This window comes from Coturnix japonica (genome assembly GCF_001577835.2).
Source record: "Coturnix japonica isolate 7356 chromosome 5 unlocalized genomic scaffold, Coturnix japonica 2.1 chr5random2463, whole genome shotgun sequence".
Lineage (NCBI taxonomy): Eukaryota > Metazoa > Chordata > Aves > Galliformes > Phasianidae > Coturnix > Coturnix japonica.
Genome location: NW_015439631.1, coordinates 15,885 through 37,694, shown reverse-complemented (window position 1 = coordinate 37,694; position 21,810 = coordinate 15,885). Strand labels below are relative to the sequence as shown.

General features: G+C 44.2%; 1 long non-coding RNA gene across 1 annotated transcript; it reads left to right on the top strand.

The window, feature by feature from the left end:
- Positions 1 to 14,942: 14,942 nt before the first annotated feature.
- On the top strand, positions 14,943 to 17,942 carry LOC107306876. Its single transcript, XR_001552284.2, has 4 exons — positions 14,943 to 14,994; positions 15,188 to 15,330; positions 15,478 to 15,635; positions 17,834 to 17,942. It is a non-coding gene; the product is annotated as an uncharacterized LOC107306876 (long non-coding RNA).
- Positions 17,943 to 21,810: the final 3,868 nt, after the last annotated feature.

The window sequence follows — 21,810 nt, the reverse complement described above, 5'->3', positions numbered from 1 at the left end:
CTCAGCAGGACTTCTTTGTGTGTTGCTCCGTCCGGCTTTGTGGGCTTTATTCAGTAGTCGGCCTTGCACCATGTTTGTCCTTCCTTTCTGGAAAGTCACGTGTGTGTGTGTGTTCCTTTCCCTTTCCTTGACTGAGTTTGTGGAGTGACTGAGCAAGTGAGCTTTCCCTTTAGGCCCCCACAAAGATGGCTGCAGCTTAGCTTTGACTTCCTAGGGGGAGTGAGGATTTTGGTGGCATGCCAAAAAAAGGGCGGTGTTCTCCCTCTCTCAGTCCCCGAGTGCAGCGAGTGTCCTGTTCTCCTTTTCTTAGTACACGATCAGAAGGCACACCGATACGTTAAGTGGCTGAGGTTGCCTCGCTAGCCAGGGCTTGAGCCTGTTCCTAGTGCTTTGAGTCCAAAGTCCGAAGCCTGACCGTCCCAATGTGCCGCCTGTAATCAGTGTGGGGAGGCTGCGGCGTTGCATGTCAGGCTGCTTTTAGTTCGTCCAGTCTGGTGGGGATGACCATCCTGTCCACTCCAGGGGTGCACAGGTTTGAGGTTCTCGCTTTTGTGGCGGTAATGAACTTCCCGCAGCTTGGTGGGTCGAGGTTTTGTTGCCTGTTTTGGTGCTAAAGACGCTGGGTGAATGCTTGTGATGTTTATGTCTGCGGGCGGAGCGCCTGTTAGCCTCGTGCGTTGGTGGGAAGCTGACGTGCTCCCGGGGCTTCCCTGCAGTGATGTGGTGAGGTGCTGGCGCGCCGTCCTGTAGGCAGGGCTGTGCGTGCCCCTGCTGCTTGGTGGGATCGCTTTCCTGAGAGACCTGATACTCCCAGTAGCGGGAATACGCGGCCCCGCCCTTTCCAGAGTGCAAGGGGCTGCGACGATGTGGGGGTTGGGCTTGGCGCCCTCTGGAATACACTCGACGTTCTTGCGGATGTCTGACTGCCGGTCTTTAGGCTGTTTTTGCCCGCGCTGCTGGCTTTCCGAGAGTTGTTCCCGGGGCCGCTGCGGGGGAAACCGGGCTCCTGTGGCTCAGGGGTGTTGTCCCCCCCGCTGTTATTCAGGCTTCTGGTGTGCTGGTTGAGCGCTAGTGCTGCTGCTGGCAGCCTGTGTAGGTTGACGGGGCGCCCCGTTAGGCGGGTTGCCGAGATCTGGGAGAGAGGAGCCTCCTCGGCCGTCCAACGGACTGCGAGGTGGCTGCCCTGTTTCAGGGAGCGAGCGTGCCCGCCGCTCCGGGCCCTTCTTGCAATGGAGGCCAGTGATGAGGGTCCCTGTAAGCAGGGAAGCATTACCTTCGCTGCCTGCTTTTTGTCGCTCGCCAGCTCCATCTCTGCCAGTCTGCCGCCCCGTGAATCCTGCGCCACCCCCCACCGGCTGAGCCTCTCTGCAACGCGTGCCACGTGGGTGAGAACAGCAGCCATCTAAGCTGTTTCGGCTGAGCAAGGACTCGGGAGCGGGCTGCCGCATGCACGGACTTTCCCCCTTGGCTGGGCAGTCTTGTGCCGCGTTCTTTGGTACTTTGGGTTTCGCTCCTTCAGGTGGTGGGTTTGCTGCTGCTCGGGTCTAAAGGTGTCGTGCCACTTATTTCAGGATCTGCTGCCGGAGAGAGAAGACGCGGTTTGAGGAGGAATAGGAAGAAGAGGAAGAACAGGAGGAAGAAGAAGAAGAGGAGGACCGCGGGGAGAGGAAGGAAGGAGGAGGAAAGAAGAGGACAGAAGCCTGCAATGCGGGGGGAAAGAGAACGGCATTCTGGGCAAGCACCTCCTGTCCTAGAGCGGGCCTGTCCCATTCTTGAATTGAACGTGCTGCGCGGGTCTTGGTGTCAGGCCGCTTTGTGCTGGTGCGATCTTTCCTGTACGCAGCGGCTCCGGCGTTTTTGCTGTAGTCGTTGGCATTTTTGGCCTTGCTGCTCTTGCGCTCTGCCCTGGGAGCGTGGCCCTGTAAAGGAGGGCGACGAGCCACCTCTCCTCCCGCACCCTGAGTGGCGAACCGAGCCTGCGGCCCCGCGGCCTCTGTAATCAGGTAGTGCGCTTCTGCCTCTTCCTCCTCGTTCCTCCTCGGATCATCGTTGCCCTGGAAGGTGCCAGTCAACTGCGACGCGCCCCTGTCTCGGGGTCCGTGCGTCAGGGCGCTTCTGGCTCTCTGTCTATAGCTCGCGGAAGCCTTGGCACGTCTGAGGTCCATGGCCTCCGTGAGCCTAGTACAGTTCACAGGCTCTTGTTCGGGTGTTGCTCCACGTCGGTTGCGGGGTCTCTCCCTTCCCCCAGTCAGTTGGCTGCACCCCGTGCTTGTTCGCTTCCCTTCACCTGGAAAGTCGCATGGTGTGTCCGCGTGTCTCCCATTCCTTCTCCTTGTCTGGTTTCGTGAAGTGAATGAGCAAAGTGAGCTTTCCTTTATGCCCCCCACAAAAGCACTGGCTGCACGCTTGCTTTGATCTCTAGCGGGGGAACGGAGTGACTTGTGCATGCAACAAAAGGAGTGTCCTCTTAGTCCTCACGAGCGCAGCGAGTCGTCCTGTCCTTCTCCCATCTCTACTTCATGTACAGATCATGAGCCAACACCCCGGTATTCAGCTCGGCTGAGGCTGCTGATAGCAGGGCTGAGCCTGTCTTAAGTGCTGAGTCCCAAGCCGAAGCTCGTGACCTCCCAACTGTGGGCTCCAGCGCCCGCCTTGTTAATCAGGTGTGGGGGAGGCTAGCGGCGTTGCAAGCGGACCCTGCTTTTAGTCGTCCAGCCTTTGGGTGATGACCCCCTCGTCCCATATAGACGGGTCGGCAGGTTGAGGTTCTGCTTTTTGTGGGTATGACTCCGCTGTGGTGGGCTTGAGTTTTGTTCCCTGTGGTGGCTCACAGACGTGGTGATGTTGTGATCGTTTGCTGCTCGGCTCGGCCGCGCACTGTAGATCACGCCGCGTGGTGGGAGCTCTCGCGTGCCCACGTGGGTCCACTTCTGCATGATGGCTCGAGGTGTGGGGCGCCGTCCTGTAGGCAGGGCTGTGCGTGCCCCCTGTGCTTGGTGAGATGCTTTCTGAGAGACCCCCTGTACTCAGGCGGGAATGCGGCCCCGGCCTTTCAGAGGCACGGGGCTGCGAGATGTGGGGTTGGGCTTGCGCCCTCCCTGGAATAATCGGGTCTGGGATTCTGACTGCGGTCTTTAGCCTGTTTTGCCCCGCTGCCTGGCTTCCGAGAGTTGTTCCCGCCGCTGGGGGGAAACCGCGGCGTCGTGCTCCAGGGGTGTCGTCCACCGCCTTGCTAACTAGGCATCTGGTGTGTGAGCGCTAGTGGCTCTGCTGGCAGCCCTGTGTTAGGTGAACCGCCGTTAGCGGGGTGCCAAACTGGAAGAGAGCGAGCCTCCCTCGGCCGTAGGGATGGGGGTGCCTCTGTAATTCAGGGAGCGAGCGTGCCCCGTAGTCCCGGGCCCTTTGCAATGGAGGCAGTGGATTGAGGGTCCCTGTAGCAGGGAAGAGACTCCTTCGGCTGCTGATTTTTTTGTGTAGCTCAGCCTCATTTGCCCAGTCTGCCCGCCTCCGTGATCCCTGCGAACCCTGGCTGATCGACCACGTGAGTCCAGAGAGGGCTGAGAAGGGTTGCTCAAAGCATTTTTTGCCGTCATGAATTTGGGGTTGTGTTTGTAAGTCCTTCTATATCCAGGCGGTCGGGTGTTGAGTTCCTTTGCAATGTAGTGTTTCCCTTTTCCTTCATGTGGGGGGGCCTGTTGCTCTGCATGACTAATGGTAACCCTGCTTATGTTTCAGGAGCTGCTGCAGACGAAAGAAGAGGCACAGGGACCTGGGTGGCAGGAGAGAGCAAGAAGTTATTGCTGTTAACTGTCAATTTGTTTGTAGTAAACTCAGTTGTCATGTGTGTTTTGCTTGTTAGCTCCTTATTGTTGCCATGGTCCTTTGAGAATAAAATCTGTTTGCTTGGTTTTTATAATGATATCTGCCTTTAATCTCTTGCCTTCTTTGAATTTTGGTATTACATTCCATAGCTGTTTGCATGAAGCTGCTTCTTAGTGGTTGGATTGCCAGCTGCCATTTGTTTCTTTCCTCCATGCATAGGTAAGATCCTTTTTTGTCAGCTGTGGGTTTTGGTGGCCTTTATTTGGGGTGTAGTGGTTACTGATACGGCCCAGCTCTTCCCATAATCTGCCCTCGTTCTCTGTCAAGCTGGCTCTGATTAAGGTTTTCTGCCAGTTAAGTTGCCTCACTTTCAGGAACGTTTTTGCTGAGTTCTTCTTCCATTGCACTTTTTCAGTGTTCTGCCAAATGCTTGACATTTTTTTTTGAGTTTATGGGGTGAATGGGATGTGCTCAGGGGTGGTTATGTGCCTGATTCCCCACCAATTCTTAATGTGGTTCTCCTTGCTGGTGCTTCATTGGTTCTTTTCCTTTGAATGTTATCTTATTGCAGATTTTGCAGCTAGCTGGCCCTAATCAATGTGTGAAGTATCAGTGTATGCAGGGAAGAGATCCAATATTATAATCTTGTCAAGAAAATGCAAGTTGTATTTTTGAACTTAATGTAAAAGAAAAAAAGAATGATTTCTGAGTGATGTTGGCAGATGAGGTCAGAGTTGGTGAGAGAATCGTTGTGTGAAATTGTGAGGAAAAGGTCTCTTCAGGTACTGTGTCACAGGTTATTATTTTTAATTATTTTTAATTATTTTTAATTATTTTTATATTTCTATTCTAAAAGAACACATAGCTGTTTCCCCGCTGAAATGCTTTTATGATTTTTATTTATTATCATCCAGTATTTGACTTTTAGACCACTTTCCATATTAATGCTTTAGGTCACTCAGCCTCACTGAGGTCAATGGAAGAAATGAATCCCACGGATGTATCTTCTTAGCTAAAAACAAGAAAGGGATTTAAATGTTTAGCTCGTTAGATGCATTTTAAAATGCAGCGGGGAAGCACAAGGATCTATTCTATCTCTGTTTCTTAAGCTAAGAGATTTTACTGGAAGCAGCTGATGCTTAAGGGAATTCCAACCTCTGCAGACCTACAACAGTAAGTACAGTTACTGTAATTTACAGGTGTAAGTAAATAAACACTGCTGAACTAAGTGCCTTTTTGTCATTGCTGAAGGTGGAAAGATTGAAAGGACGATACTGAGTGAAAATCAATGTTAACACCTCAGGGATAAAGACCCTAAACAGCACCACGAAACCAAGAAAGACAGAAACTGCTGAGATAACCAGTTTCAACATCAGGTTTGAAATGCTTAGTTTGAAATGCTAGCACTGAAGGGTTTTTTCATATTCTTGAGTACATGCACTTTTTTTTCTTAATGAGTACATGAAGCACTGAGACACAAACTGTTCCTGCCTGGTTTTTTTTCCTTGCCTTAGTAATTTCTTTAGTAGATACTCCATACTAAGAATATTGATTCAACTTTTAAACAGAATATGTCTTTATATACATATTTTTCAGGAGTATAGAGGTGGGTGAGGGGCAGTAGCATTGAGTTTTATGTGTTGTGGATGTGTTTGTGTGAAAAGCTTGAGGAAATTTGTTTGAAGTCTTTAAAGGAACAGTGAAGATTTAGACATCTGCTCAGGCTGAGGAAGGACAAATCAAATTCTTGTTCTAAAAGCTGATTATTAATCTGTTTAGCTCAATCCAAGCTTGTTTGAATAGAACTGACTGAGGAATCACTCAGTGAGAACTAACTCCCTACCAACCTCTCATCTGTGGTGAGAGGCTATTATTGGATTGGCCTGTAGAGTTGTCTCTCCTAAGCAACTATAGTTGCGTGCTGTTCTTGCTGAATCTATGTGTTTTTATATACATTTTTTAAAAAAATTGGTCAACTTTTCTTTTTCCTCTTATCATGCCACACACATACATGGTGTAAATGTGTAGATTGTTTTTTGTCTGTTTTTTATTATGTCTTTTTGAAAGTCTGAATAATGTTTTAGTTATTCAAATGCATTAGAGAAATCATACCAGAAGAGGTTTTATCCTTCAGTGGAGCTAATGATACAGCACAGAAGTAGTTCAATTCTAGATAATAAGTAGCATCCTTTTTGTTAGAAAATATTTTGAAGAATAAGGTGCATGTAACACCTTTACTTTCAGCTTGCTGTTTAAGCCTTAAGCTACACTGCTGAACTACTGAAGCTGCTTTTTTTTCCCTTAAGTCTAGCTTGTGTGCCAGGACAGTTGCTACATCAGCAGCTTTCCCTAAGGCCGAGTTACTTTGTATACAGGAAAAGACAGGAGGAAAAAAAACAGCCTTGTTGTCTGCTGTTGCTCTTAAGCCTTCAAAGACATGTGATTTGAGGGTGTTTCAGACACCTTCAGAGCGGTAGTTTCTCTGTCTGCTTTGAGCTGCGTAAATCATGAATTTGGGAAGGGCCATGGAAGGATAAAGAGCTGCTGTGAGTGAACTGTGGGGAGTGCAAAAACTGAGCTGGAATATACCGAGGAGGAACCGTCGTGGGCACTTGAGGTGGCGAAGGTCCTTAGCAGGAAGGCCAGGACTTGCCTCTGACTGTGAGTTTGTGCCAGTTTGTGACTGAGGGATCTGCTTCCAGGATCAATTGGATGTTGGGCTGAGGGATGTGGTTTAGTGGGAGCTATTGGTAATAGGTGAACGGTTGGGCTGGATGATCTTTTTAGGTCTTTTCCAGCCTTGGTGATTTTATGATTCTGTGCTTGTTTGCCAAAGCTGAACAGCTGGCAGTTATCTGGTTCTTGTCCTCCCTTGTGGCAGTTATTTGAAGGGCCTGATCTGTGAACTGTATTTGGATTAATCCACACTTTTCTGGCTATGGTTCCTTAAATAAGTTAAGCAGTTTTTCCCCTTTCCCTTCCCATCCCTCCTCCCAGTACATTCTTAGAAGTGAATCTATTTCTCTCTCTCTCTGCAAACTCTCGTATTGGTTATGATACTTTAACAGCAGGACTCTCTTATGAAACTGGGCTCTTATGAAACTGGCTTGAACCCACAGGTCACTAAGAATGCTGTAGTCAGTGGGTTTGTTTTCTGTTGGACATGTATTTCTGTGTTAAAGAGTGTGTAAGACTCAGAAGATGAAGTAGTGGCAGCCCCTCTGCTGTTAATTGGTGCGAACATGGCAGTAAGAAAACCCTGGTAAGAAATCATTCCCTTTGAATGATGAGTTGTTTTCCTCATAGAAGTTATGGGATGGTTTTGATGGAAAGAGGTAAGAGGTCTTTTTGTGGGGTTTTTAATTATTTGGGTTTTTTTGTTTGTTTGTTTGTTTTGTATGTGCTGTATATACAGTGGATCCAGAATTAATGAAGCCCAACTAACCAAAGAAGGATTAAGCTTCGGTACAAGTTAAAAGCACAAATGAGAATATTATAGAAACCTGAATTATATGCATTATAATCTCTGCGATCATCTGTGCCTCCACTTTTTTCCAAATAAATGAGTCCTTATAGCTGTAGAAAGAACTACCTTAAAACCAAGTGTATCAGGTATTTGTTAGCCCGTATCTATATGCTCTTAAGCTTCTATTTGCTTTAGATATAAATGAAGCTTGCTATTTAAACATAGCATTTCTGTATCTAAGATGTAGAGGAGAAAGAATGAAAATATGCAAATGTTACAAAAATTATACTGTGTAAAAAGAAAGCTGTTGCATGTATTCCAAACCAAAATGACAATTAAGTAGACATTAGGCCCAATATTAAATGTAATCCTGACTCATAGTGGGAAAATGGCCCCAAGATAGTTACATCAAGAAAACAGTGATCTGCCTTAGAAAGATCTATTTCTATTAGGGAAGCAACAATGAATATTGTGAGGCACAGGTATTCTTGTTACTTTTCAGTACCTGCTAAAGGTGCACCTTCAGGAAAATGCTGTCATTTGAAAATAAAAGCCTATAAGGAAACAAGTCACAGTGTTTAGAAATTTGTAGGAAATTTCACACGACTGTATGTATTAATGCACTTTTATCTGAAGCCAAAGGATACCGGTTTTAATATCTCATACAGCGTTTACTGTATTGGAGGCAAAAGGGGGACACTGGCTGTCACCCCAAAGATCCCTGAAATACCAGGCCATCCTGGTAGAGCAGGGTGATGTAGAAATAATTGTGACTAATATTGTCTACCCAGTATCATTCCTTAGCGGAACTCCCAGACAACTGGTATTACACGGCTGCTTTGAAACAAGTGAAGCTGCGCATTCCAGCCGGTCACACACAAGGAAAACATCACGATGTAAATGTACCAATGGCTGTGATATGTTGTAAAGGACATCAGAATAGTAACATTTTACAGGAACAGAAAAAAAGATGATAGATCAGGTGGCAGAACAGGCAGGTGAAGAAGGCTTCAATTCCAGGTGGTTAACTTAAAATCTCTGAACCCAAGTCAAAACCTGTAAAATACTCTGAAGAGGACAGGAGACAATTAATGATTTAGAAGGGAAGAGAGCGAGCTGACAGAGGGGCACGTGCCCAGATGGACACAGGGCCGTGTTATGCTGGGGCTGTGTACACTTCTCTTTATTAAACATACCTGCTTTATATCCTAACAGGTGATAGAATTCAGTTCTGCAAGACAGGAGGATGAGGGAAATCTAAGGAAACAGTTAGTGAGTAAAGACCATGTATTTGGTGATCCACAATAAAATTGCATTCCTTCATGTTTTTCATTTTGTTGTTAGAGTAAAAGCCTTGAAAATCTTGTTTTCTCCGGAGAAGTAACTCTCTGCTGGAGGCTGACAAAACAGTAGAACATTTTTCAGCGTATTTCATAAAATACCAAACTTGATGTTTGTAATTAGCCTTCATGGTGAAAAATGATATGTCGTCCGGTTCACCTGTGTACCACTTGGCCTTATTGTTCTATGTATGTATACAGTACAGCTCAATTTCCCTTTAAGAGTAAATAAATAAAGACAGAATAAAAATGTCTGGAGGGAAGCACTTTGTCACATACCTATGAAGAACTGGGGAAGCCTGCAGCGATTTCCAGCATCACAGGTCACTCTTTTTTCACATACATGTATTATCTTATGCATTGTTTTTTCTTTAGTTTTTTTTTCTCCTGTGGTTAAATGCTGGTAACAAAGCTCACAAGTGGCTGGATTTTGTACAATGTGATATTTTTCTGTGGACTAACTAAGCTGTTCTTCAGATACACTCACAACCTGTCTTTTAGATGAGTGAAAATGGCAGGTTTTCTCCCACACCACAAGAGAGCATTTGTTCAATAGTTCTTTTAAATGGCACGGTACTAAGTAAGCAGTAAAATAGATTACTGTCACCGAGAATAAAACCAAAGCAATGGCTATTCTAAAATGGGAATTCTGATTCTTCACTTTATTCTCCTTGTTTGAAACAAAGGTACCTTATTCCATCTTGTTTCCTTAGGGATAGTACCTTCATGTATTGCCAGCTTTCTCTGAGCTATTTCCAACAGAGAAACAGGTCTCTCAGTTTGAACAGCGTATCACATAACCGGCCCTGCGCAGACCGGGAAACTATTGGATATATTCACCTCGCACACTTCCAGGCAGCTCGGCCGCTGCCGCTGCCCATTCCCTTATGTTCGTATTAGGGCTCCTGCCCGTTAAGCAGCCACTTGTGTTCCGATTGCCGCACGAGCCTGGAAGCCGGGACTGGAGAGCCACACGGGGGCGTATATCCCACAGCACCGGAGAATTGGGCCAGCTTCCACTTCTCCCGGGATCTCTCTTTTAATGGTTTTCCAGGGACAACACGAATTTCCAATTCACTGTATTTAAAGTCTCAATGTAATAGAAATTTTTGATGGTAAATTATGACATTTTGGCCCTCACCTGGGCAATATGAGGGACCAAAAGGTTCACTTAGTGTCTTGATTCTAGCAGAGAATCTTGTGGAGATGATAAGGAATTATGTCATTAAATGTAAACATGTTTTACATCGATTCAAATGCGTTCCACTCTGGGTGAGAGCGCAGGAAACTTGGCTTTAATGTCACTTAAAATACAAAGAAACAGATTTATGTTTTTGCTAAAAGTCAGGGTTACAGTATAAGTGGGTTTTTTTTTGTTGTTGTTGTTTTTTTTAAATCAATATTGAGATATTTTCTCAGATGTCCGTATGTGACATAAATGTTTTTCTGTTTTACAATATTTCCGTTTGTACGGCAATTTGATCAGACCGTGTCATCATTCACGAATTAGGAATAGCACCGAGTAACAGCCTGTGACCCGGGATCTGGATTATTTTGTGAGCGGAGCTGCCGGTGAAAAGGAATGTAAGAAAGGACAGAAAGAACCGCGTTGCGGTACAAGCAGGATTGTACAGAGCAGCAGCTACGGATCGAGATAAGGACTTCACAGAGCAGCGGCTGCGGTCTGCTGTCAAATTATGGCTTTTCGGGCAATAAAGCGGAAGCTTGTTTATCACTCCTACTGAGTCGGCTACCCGCTTTCCCGTACTTAGTTTGGCGGCGTTTCTCTGCCGGCAGAACCGGACGGGGATACGACACGAGTGAAAAGGAGCGGGGGGATCGTGAAGGTCGGAGACGGAGACGCGCCACGGCGGAGCGGGCGACGCGCACCCAGATAATGCACCCGAGAGGAGTCACTTCATCAAAGGGACCGCCGCCCACGGACGAGCGGCCGCCGAATCGGGTTCACCCCAGAGAGACGGCAGCGTACAGGGGACACACAACGGATCAGGAAAAAGGAGGGAGAGAAGGGAGAAAACACGACATAGTCCTTCACTGTCTACTCTGCCGCAGACGAGTTTGAGCACAACCCACGACCCAGAACTAATAAGAATGAGGACGTTCTTAGTGAGAACTGCAGCGTAGGAAACAGGGTGAAGAAAAGTGTTTTCCCAAAGAATATATATATTTTTAATGTTATTATTTGCCACTACTCAAATCAGTAAGTATTTATTGTAATTGACAGGAAGTTAATGTTCTCAAGCCGAGCCTATTTTTCTCAGGACAGAATATGTAAGCGATTTATCTCCCCGTTCTTTTGGTGTCAGAGATTTCTACCTGTAGTTCGCGATGAAAAGGAGCGCCGAGAGAACGGCCAGGTGCGTCCTTTAGCCGCGGCCAACTGTCCGCAGCATCAGAAACCATTCACGGACACTCAGCCACTTCACTGGAAAGAAACGTAGCGATCAAATGTAGGTTTGAGACTTGTTCTAGTCGTGATACAAGCCAGTTCACTTGTAGGTACTGCCAGGTATAATAGATCAGCGTTTCTTGTCCTCTATCTCTGTTAGAGTAAGTAATAAGTAGCAGTTAAAGACACAGGCTTTTATTCTTCGAAGTTCTTGTAGAATAGTATTTTGTGTTCGACTGAAGTGGTACAAAAATGGCAGCCTCAAAATCAGAATTATTTCCCATTGCCTAGAGAATCTGTTTTTATAATAGGATACCTGAAGAAGACAGTGACTGTTCAGCAGCCGTGTACAGTTACAGGCTTCCAATGAACCTGGATCGTGTTTCACAACGAAGCCAGAGAATGTGACTTCCACAGTAAATGATTACTTTCTGCGGCGCATCAGTAATGTGGCCTATGTGCTATTAAAGACCTCGTGTTGGCTAAACTTCACCATAGTGAGCGTGTGTTTGGTTTTGTGTTTCTTTTGTTTGTGTCATTGCAGGGTCCTGCCAATTGCGGTGTTGTACTTCAAGGCAAGTAAGTGGTCTGAAGTTTTGTACGTGTTTAGTAGAGCGTTAGTGAGGAGAAGAGTATTAAACTGTACGTGAATTAAGTGACGTGTTCACCAGAGGATCCGACGGATTACTGGTACAACGGAGACTTTTCCAAACCTAAAAGGGAAGTTTTATCCAAAGCACTCCAGATCAACAACCGCTCGTTAGGGTTGTTTAATTTGGTCGCTGTTGCTATTCCACATCACAACACCTTGTGGGATACCGGGAGTGAAGGGGACATTGTTTTCTCTCTCTTTTGCGGTCCGCCTTAATTGGGCATTAGGGGCGGGGGGGGGAAGGGGAAGGGGCGGTACCGGAGGGGAGGTCGGACGGGGACGGGGTTTTTTTTTCGTCCGGTTCCCAGCGAAGAGACGGCGCGGTCGGAACTTCTCCGACATCCCGGCGTTGAGATTGGGACTCGGTTTTCTCCGTATTGAGAGTCTCTCGCTATTGTTTTGTGATATTGGGTTTATTAAACTGCCGTTCCTTCTCGTAGCAATTTTTTTTTTTTTTTTTTTTTTTTTTTTCCCTTCCTAGACCCATTCGCAATCTTCCTGCCCTTCCTCTCACCCGCAGCGCACGCGTCTGGGCCTCGTCGCATCGTGCCGTTCTAGAAGGGAGATGCTTTTGTTCCTTGTCTCCCTGCGTTTGTTCCCGGTGTCACGGAGTGAGCTCTAGAGAGAGCGCCGTGACGCCACATCAGTGCTTCGTTCCTCACTTAGAAACGGCTTACAGTGTGTATGCAATCATACGTGGTGATTGTTTGTTTAAAGTAAAAAAATGTTAAACAAAATAATAGAAAATTGGCTCCCCTGGAAGCCGTGATCGAACACCTGGTGGGAAGGCAGGGCCAACCCGGGAGAGCTCAGGTGTACGCAATACAGATTAGTGACTGGAAGGGGTGGAGCCAGGATCCACCCCCTCCGAGATCTCATTGAAGGGTCGGCAGTGGAGGCGAGAGGTACCTTAGTGGAGTTTGTGTCTCAGTTGAGGTTTATGTGACCCCAAGCAGCCAAAAATTTTGAAGTTTGACCTCTAGTAACCCCAAGCAGGTCAAATTTGACCTCACATGACCCCAAAGGGCTAATTGGGTGACCTCAAGTGACCCCAAGCAGCCAAAAATTCTGGAGTTTGACCTCTAGTAACCCCAAGGGGCCGAATTTGACCTCACATGACCCCAAAGGGCTAATTGGGTGACCTCAAGTGACCCCAAGCAGCCAAAAATTTTGAAGTTTGACCTCTAGTAACCCCAAGAGGCCAAATTTGAACTCACGTGACCCCAAAGGGCTAATTGGGTGACCTCTAGTAACCCCAAGCAGCCAAAAATTTTGAAGTTTGACCTCTAGTAACTTTGAGATGACTCGGAAGATAAACTGTCTTTCGCCTTTACTGGGTAGACTTACTTTGTCGTTTTTTTTAATTGACTTTCAAGCCTTAATTTAGGCTGCGAACCAATCATTGCTTGGTTAGAACTACAGCACCTGCGTGGTTGTTCGTCACTAGACACGTATGTGTGGTGTTTCGTTGCCTGGCCTAGATCACTACCTAAGAAGTGTAGACGTAGGTCCTGTTAATTACTTTAGATTTATCTGTTCTCAGAGAGCCGCGCAGAACGAACTTAGGCACGCCATACAGCGACCTCTCAAAAAGCCCTTTCGACGCACTCTCTTGGACGCCACCGATACATTAGCGGTGTTGATGTTAATGGATTTCCTAACTATACTTTCTATAATAATGTGAAGATAGTTGCGTGAGGATGGTGCTGATCCTGTTTACTTAACTGCTTCATTTCTCTTCCCGCAAGAACAATTGTTGCTGTGTCCTGTTTTAGAATAGGACTTCACTGAATATTGCAGTAAATTCTAAGGTGAATTGAGTTGCTATGGGATAGTCAATTCAGAATTAATTTTTTTCTTCCCAACAACCTTAAATAAGAAAATGAAATGTAAAAGACTCTCGAGAAGCTTTTATGAGGTTCGTTAGTTGATTGACTAGGGGATATTATTGATGATTGGTTGCAAAGCGTAGTCATTGCTCCCTTGTGGTGGTAAAATGATAGAGATTTACAGAATGTAGCCAGAATTACTTTGCTTCTCAACCAGCTCAAATACGGCAAAGCTCGTATAGTAAAATAATTAGATCTGAGTTGTGTCTGAATTAACTTAGGCAATCTGAGGTATTCCTGGGTTTGTATAATGTGGTCAACCACATCTGTGGAAATCTAAATGGATAACTCTTCAATTAATGTAAAATATATGATTAAAAATATACAGTGATAGCTGACACTTTTTTAGCTGTTGGAAAACAATTCTGATTCATTCCAGCATAATGTTTTTTTGTTTTGTTTTTTTCTCTATTAGTTAAAATCACTTTTCCTTCCCCTTGCAAATCCAGTTCCTTCTGTTTGCTGAAGCATCTTTGGCGCAGGTTTTTATTCTTGCTCATGGAAATATGTGAATACGTTTGAAATGATCAGTGTTGCAGCATGGCCTAGGAAGGAGAGTCACAGAGCAGAGATTTTGAGTCAGCTGCTGTTATTGTAGTGTGCAAAGGTAAGGATACAGAAATTCAGTTTGGCCCTTGGTGTGATGGGTCATTATCTAATACCTGCACCCCACTTAAAGGTGCATAGGTATCCTCATAGAAACAGGGTCTTTGTGTGCACTTACCTACTCAGTTTTGTGGGATTTTTTTTTTTTGCCAGAATTAAGAATGCTGCAGTCTTTTCTCACACTTTCCACATTGTGAAAACAAATACATCTATGAATGAGACAAATGCATTGGAACTTAAATGGTAAATGCATGTCTTAACTATTTCTCTTACCTTCCACCACTCTTTATTCTTTTCGCTGAATAACGTGGAGACAGATTCAATACTTTCCTTGCAGCCTACCAGAGCCTTCACCCTTGTGTCCAGATTGACGCTTAATCAAGTTTCTGACCACATAACAAAGGCCTTGCAAGTGGCTGTTGAAGTAGGGTAGGCTTGCTGAAAAATGCAGTCAGCTATGCGAAAAGCAATTAGGAGATAAGGCTCTCAGCACTTGTATTTTCTTCCTTCTGATTGATGAATCTGTATTTGAATGAAGATAGCACGTGTCTAAGCAGATGCAACACAATAGTCTGTAGACTCTCCCATATTATAAATTGTGGGCATTTTCACTCTGTAATATGAGAGCAGAGAACTCTGAACTCTGTTCAGCCTTTTTTGAGGAAGGTAATTATCTTGTTTCTCATTTAGAACAATTATCTGTAGTTCCCAATGGGCATAATGAGATTCAGAGAACGCTTTTTTTTTTTTTTTTTTTTGTATAGGAGGTGAACTTGCTTGCATACCCAGGAAAGATCACAAGTATCCAGGTAAGCACAGTATGAAGTTTCTAAAGACTTAATCCATATTAACAGCATCCTAAATTTCATGTAGGAACTATGCGCTAACACTTCCTGCTGGACTTGGTGGGCGAACAAATTAGGAATTAAAAGCGCTCTTAAAGTTAATCCAGAACTTAGCAGGTATGGACGTCTTCACTTATCCTTTCCATTTTTGTACCAGCCCCACAGAAATACTGTATTATTGTTGTCACTCCGAGACCAGAAGAGCTTTTTGAAGAAGTTATCTACCGTAGAGAGGAGCTGCAATACTTAGTAATTTCTGCAGAATGGCCTCATAGAAATATGGTTCCCGAATTAATAAAGGTAAAAGCATTACAGCTTGAAGAAATACATGTTATGCTTTAGCACATGAATTGGGCTTTTCCCCTCAGATTGCGAGCTTGGGAAAGCTGAGCTTAAGGCAATTTCTTCAATTGCACTTTGTTTATATTTTGGGTTATGCCGAGACAGACTTACAAAGTCAGCTGTGATAATGGAACTGGATAAACTTTATTCATATGAGAGTGAGAAAAAAAAGGATCCGAAATCAGATGTTCATGAAGGCAAACTGAGCGAGTTCTGTGCTGATTATTGTGGGTTTCGGCCTCACTGCTCCCATTCTGCATCTGGTAAGCTGCATTTACTCAATTCTTTTTATTTTCTTGTGTTCTGAGTCAAGTATAGGAATGATGAGAAACACAGGAGACTTTCCTGCCACGTGTAGGTAATCCAAAGTCATTTTTACTGCTGATGACCAATGCGGTATCACTCATGTTCTTAAAGCCTTCTAAAGTACTGAATGGTCATAGGCTTAGGAAATACTTTCTATGAATGACTACTCTGATTTCTTGTGAGCCACATCACATTTTTTTACTTGAACAGCTCCCGAGGAGCAATCTGACTTTTACTGTGATTTCACATGTTTATGACCACCGAAAGAAGGACTGTGACTCAGCTGAAGTAGGGGACAAAGTAAATAACTGACTTCTTCGATAAACTTTTTGACATCTGTGACAAACTTTTGGAATGGTTCTTAAACATTCAGTTCTCGCAAGTGAAGAACAGACAAATAGTTGGGAAGTAATGCTATCTATCCAACTGCATTTTGAAAGAGCAGATTATATCAAATTGAGGCTGTCAGAAACTTTAAATAAGAGATGAAACTAGCAAAAAGGATCTGTCAGGAGATTTAGCTCGGCTGTGTTCTTGCAGTGTATGCTTATGCTAAAATCTGCTATCAGCATTCTGACATTACATACTGAATGAAGTACTGGAAAGCATAGTAGAAAGTATTGTAAGGTTAGTCATCAAAAGTTTGACCACTATGCATGAAAGAGAGAACAGTTAGTGAAAACTGAATTCTCTAGTGTTAGAATACTGATATTTCTTGACTAAAGCATTCTGTACAGAAATATTTGTTAAGCTCTAAGAAAGACAACTCATAAGTCAACAAGACACTTGGTTAGAGATTGCCATTATCAAGGATGACAACAGTGTATGTTAATTAAACTGCCTTATGGTTCTTGACAACTTTTTGTTTATTTTAAATGCTTTTGCATTTCTAGCTAGATAAGGATCAAAAGATATTGTGAAAATGCATTTCAGACTATTGCATTATTTTAATGATTTTGCTGGCAACTGCCAGCATGTCTAAGTTTGACATGCAAGGTAAGTTAGTACATTATTTTATGTTTAAGAAAAAACACACACACCTACATTAAAAGCACTCTTCTCAGCTTTGCATTTGGCTGCACCAAACTGCAGAACCAGGTATAATACTACAGAAGCTTGGACAGATTTCAAAAGAGAGGGGAACTCAAATGGAAAACAGTTCAGAGCCTGTTGACTTATTACTTCTGCAGCATACTGCTGAATAGCCAGGGTTATATTGCATCAAACTGGAATTCTTAAAAACTGTGCCCTGGAATATAAATACTGATTAATCTGAATAGAGACACCTAGATTTTTCATAAAATCACAGCATAAAGATGATGATGTGAGGAACACCTCTATCCTTTGATTGCTCTTCATTTGTTTTTTAATAGCTATTATTAGCAAAAAATGTAAATTAATGCAAGTTCAGTATTCTATATGGCAGGATGCCATCACTTTTATAGTGAAGATAAATTGCACTACAACTTATTAGATAGTCCAGATCTGTTTTATCCAGCATGAAGGATTCAGATGCACTTTTATTATCTCACAATAGTTTTTCTAGGATAATACATATAACTCAATTATATTTCCCTGTCTTGTAACCTCATTTGATGCTTTGCAGCATCCCGCCTTCCGGGGCTTTTTAGGTGGTGGATCAAACTGCAGTGTTTTTTACATTTAAAATGCTTAAATGAAGATACTGGCAAACCTCTTTAACTTCTAATGTTTGGGATTTCCTGTTGTATCTCTGTTTTTCTCAGTTGCTATAAGTTATTGTTTTGCATCACTCATTTTTACTTAAATTCCAACTCAAGCTCAGGTGTGGTCCCATCAACACAAATCTCCCAAGGGAGCTGCTGCTGGCTGTCCTTACCCTTCTGCCTAAGGTGCAGCTGAACTCACTGCCACTACTGTGTCCTACCACATCCCATGCTGAGCAGCTCTGGGCTTTTGGCACTGAGCAGCGCATGCCTGTTCCTCAGGCTTGGGAGAGAGCTTCCAGGACACTGGGCAATGTTGTGGTTCTGTGATATCTGTTGTTGGTATTCCACATCAGAACATCATGCAGAACATTGGCAGTTAAGGAATTCATGTTCCTGTTACGGACTGACATCTAGGGATAACCCTGTGTCAGCTGAGAACTGACAAATCTCTTCTCCTTACCCTGCAGCAAGATGCAGTCTGTCAGCTATGCTTTATCAACCTCGCTGTGCTGTTGTGTCATCGGAGAGCTATGGGGCCAAGGTCCATTTGAGAAAGTTGCAGCAGCATGGAGGACTGAAAAGAAAACTGCCACTGGCCAGCTCTCCATCTGCTTCTTGGTGGTTCTTGAGAAAAAAAAAAGGAAAATTTTGGATGCAGCCTAAAACCCGCCCAACCAGCATCCCCATGGGTGCACACACACAGCTATAGAGGCAACCACGTGGACCTCCGGGAAGTTCCATGAGGAACAGGAGGACTGAGACCATGCTCAACAAATGTCCTATGATTAGCTAGCTGACTTTGGCAGATGACACAGGCAGATACTTCCTCTGGATGGCAGAAGGATCACTTCAGGGTATGACTGAGACCTTCTCCATCAAGCTAAGGCATTTTTAGCTATGTCCCTGTGAAGCTCTTTAAGTGCGTGAAACACCATTTTTGCAACAAAAAGTACACCGGCAGTTACAAAAGCCAAATTTTTAAATGCTGTTTTAGTCCTCCTGAGAAGGAAATGTGAACTCTTTTTACCATGGTTTGTTTCTATTTTCAGGACAAATGACAACTCTGAGATATGAATGAAGCTCCAGCTGAGTTGCTTTGGGACATTTTTCAAGTGTTTCATAAAAAATTAAAAGCCACACAAACATGTTGTCCTGTTTTATAAATGGGCAGTGACTGAAAGGACACAAAAGCATTTTCCAGTTGTATGTTTCTTTTCTCCTTCGTGTGTGATGATGTTGAGTAATTTTGGGGGGATGACCTGCTGGAGCGAAGCTCTGCAGAGAGGGACATGGGTGGTCCTGGAGAACAGGTTGGAATCAACCAGCATTGTGGCCCCTTCACTGGCCAAAAAGACCAGTTGGCAATTCTGGGTGCAATAAAAATATCATGGCCAGCATGCCAGGGAGGCAATCCTCCCCTCTACTGTGCTTGGTAGGCCTCATCGGAGTCCTGTGTCCAGTTTGGGCTCCCCAGTATGAAAAAGACAGGGATCTCTTGGAAAGAGTCCAGCGAGGGCCACACAGATGGTGAGGGCCTGGAGCATCTCCCCTATGAAGAAAGGCTGAGTGAACTGGGTCTGTTTAGCAATAAAAACAAGTCAAGCAGGGTTCAACACTTAAAGCTTACACTGCAGGCATGTATTTGAATTTATGAGTCCCTGCCCTTGAAGTAAAGAATTACAATATTTTCCTTGATGATTCCAACAAAAATGTGGAGGTACATTACAGAACCAAGCAGTAGAAGGAGACAATTTTCATCTTCTCCTCTAGGAAGATAGAAATGTGTCAGAAAGATGAAGGAATACAATCATTATCAAACCAAGCAAATAAACAAAGATGAGAAGATTGTTTTTCCTACTGTTAGTCCTATCACCCATTCTCTATTTTTCTCAGTTACATCTGATTCTTGAGTGTTTGTACTTAGTTCCAAACTCGTATCTCCGCCTCTGAAAAGAAATCTTAGGAACTGGTTATTATCCTGTCAAGCAAGCTGCAGACAGTATTTTTTACCTCTCCATCCACCTTCTAAGAGCTATTTTTTCATCTTCCTATTCTGAAGGCTGTATATCAGAGGATTCAGTATTAGGAAATAACAGGGTGTAAAATACTGCAGAGATTTTCTCCTGTTCCTGTGAGTATCTTGAATAGGGCTAGACGTGGCTCAAACTCACGGGCCCATAGAAAAGTGTTACTATCTGTTCAGATGGGAGGTCACGGGTGGAGAAAGCTTTGTACCCTGTTGTCATTTGCCCATTGCTCAAAACAGAGGAAGGATGGATAAGGCCAGGAGATGATATGAGAGAAGTGTTGAACATAGCTATGATCCCTGAGAAAGGTTACAAGCACCAGTAGCGGCAGGGGGTTTGTGTCATAGAAAAAAGTGATTGATGGTATTAGGGCCACAGAAGGACATTTTCAGTAAGCCAGCAAGACATGTACCAATGAGTTACAGAGTCCCCCTAACATCGTGACCGCAATCTACCAGGCAAACACAGACTCTTCCTGGCATAAAAGTGGTAAATAAAAGCAGTGGGCAAACAATATATATATATATATAAAACATAGCAGTTGTAAGCCATAGCAGTTGTAAGCCATTGCAGCCAGCAGAAATCCTTCCGTAGTCAAAAACACAGCAATGAAAAATGCTGGGCAAGGCATCCTGAGTAAGAAATAGTTTTATTCTCCACTAAGAAGTGTACTAAGCATCCTTGGAATAAAAACAGAAAAATACGACGGAGAGATCACAATGACAATTTATTGAGGAAGAAATACATGGGTGTTTGCAGCTGGAAGTCAATCATAATCAAGGTGATCGTGCTGAGGTTGCCTACCAGGGTGATGACATAGATCAGCAGAATCATCGCGAAGAGAGGAGGCTGTAGTTCTGGGTGATCCATCAGTCCCGAGAGGATGAAGTAGGTGACAGTGGTGCATTTGATTACTGTCACGCTCACCTCTGTAGCACCTGCTGAGATGAGGTGTGTGATGACCATTAAGCTAAGAGAGGAAGAAAAGTTGCTCCTGAGTGGTCCTACCATCAAGAAGCACAGAAGCTGAGATTGTGTACCTGGATCTTGCTTTCCTTTTGTCCAGCTGTGATTCTTAGAACATTCTTTAAACTGCTGATAATATTTTCACCAATCAGACCTTGTTCAAGGAGGATGATAACAGTGTGGTGCCCAATGATCTTTCTTTGGGGGACAGCAGTGTGCATTTGCAGCAACACAGTTCCTAATTAATATCTTGTCTCTGACATGCAGATATCAACGGTGGCCTCAGAAACATGTGTGTTAAATGCTGAATGGAGTTTCTGTAATTGCCTTTATCTTTTCAGCTAAGCATTTCCTTGTTATCTAGTTCAGCCAAGGAAAAGAACTTAAACTCACGGCAGAGTATATTTTGTCTAGAAGGGAAGCATCTAAGCTAAACCAGTAGCTCTCTGTTTGGCCTGTGAAAGATCCATTCCTTCTCACTCACTAGGAGAGGCAGGCAGACTACCAAACTATTTAAAATATTAACACAGACTGTGGGAGATGGCAGGTTTGGGTCTCTTTTGTGACTAAACTGATGCAAATCCAAAGCTGCTTTGTAGAGGAGAGCACATGATGGGATGGTCATTCATCTCGTGAACCCATATTTTGTTCAGAAGCTACTCACACAAAATACATAAAATAACATACATTTTTAGATATCTGGGGGTCTGTTGTTAGATCAGAGTAGACTTTCTCAGGCAATCAGAAATTATCATTTCCATGTCTCAGTGTAAACCAGACTTCCAAGTCAGCAAGGGTGCTCTTGCAACCCACGCGTGATTAAACGGTGATGGAGGCAACTACTCATGCTATTTATTTCACTCCTTGACATGAAGGCAGTGTGCAGGCTGGGAAGCCTACCAGTGAGTTGAACTGCCTTGTGGAGAGTCAAGTCTTCTTCCATTAACAAAAAAGCAGCCGAGATGTTTAGCTTGAATGTGATTAGTGGAGAATTCTGAAGCTCAGTGAAATCTCTGGCACAGAGGCTATTCCTATGTTTGTGTAGGACATTACTCTAATGGTTTTAGCTAACCTGACCATCTTGCTGACATGAAAACTCACAATTTAGAAAATCAAACAAGAAATACGAATGTTTTGAGTCTCTGGGTGTGAAAACAGAAGACAGTTATTGTGTTGAGCCAGTCTTTGCTGCATCTTGTAGAGGAGCTGTTATGGTTGCACTGTGTCAAACACTCAGCAGCAGGGACCTGTCAAGTCTGTAGTGATTATGTCATGCTAGAACTGTCAAGGACATACCTGGATTGTAAGGCTCAGCCACACTTCTTTTGCCAATCCTGAACTTCCAGATACTCCAGCACTGCAGAAGTATGGATCTCCCTCTAAAAGATGCCATTGCAAGCTATGTCTGCCCATAAAGAGGTGCCTTCTAGCTTTCAGCTGGGTACTCCAGA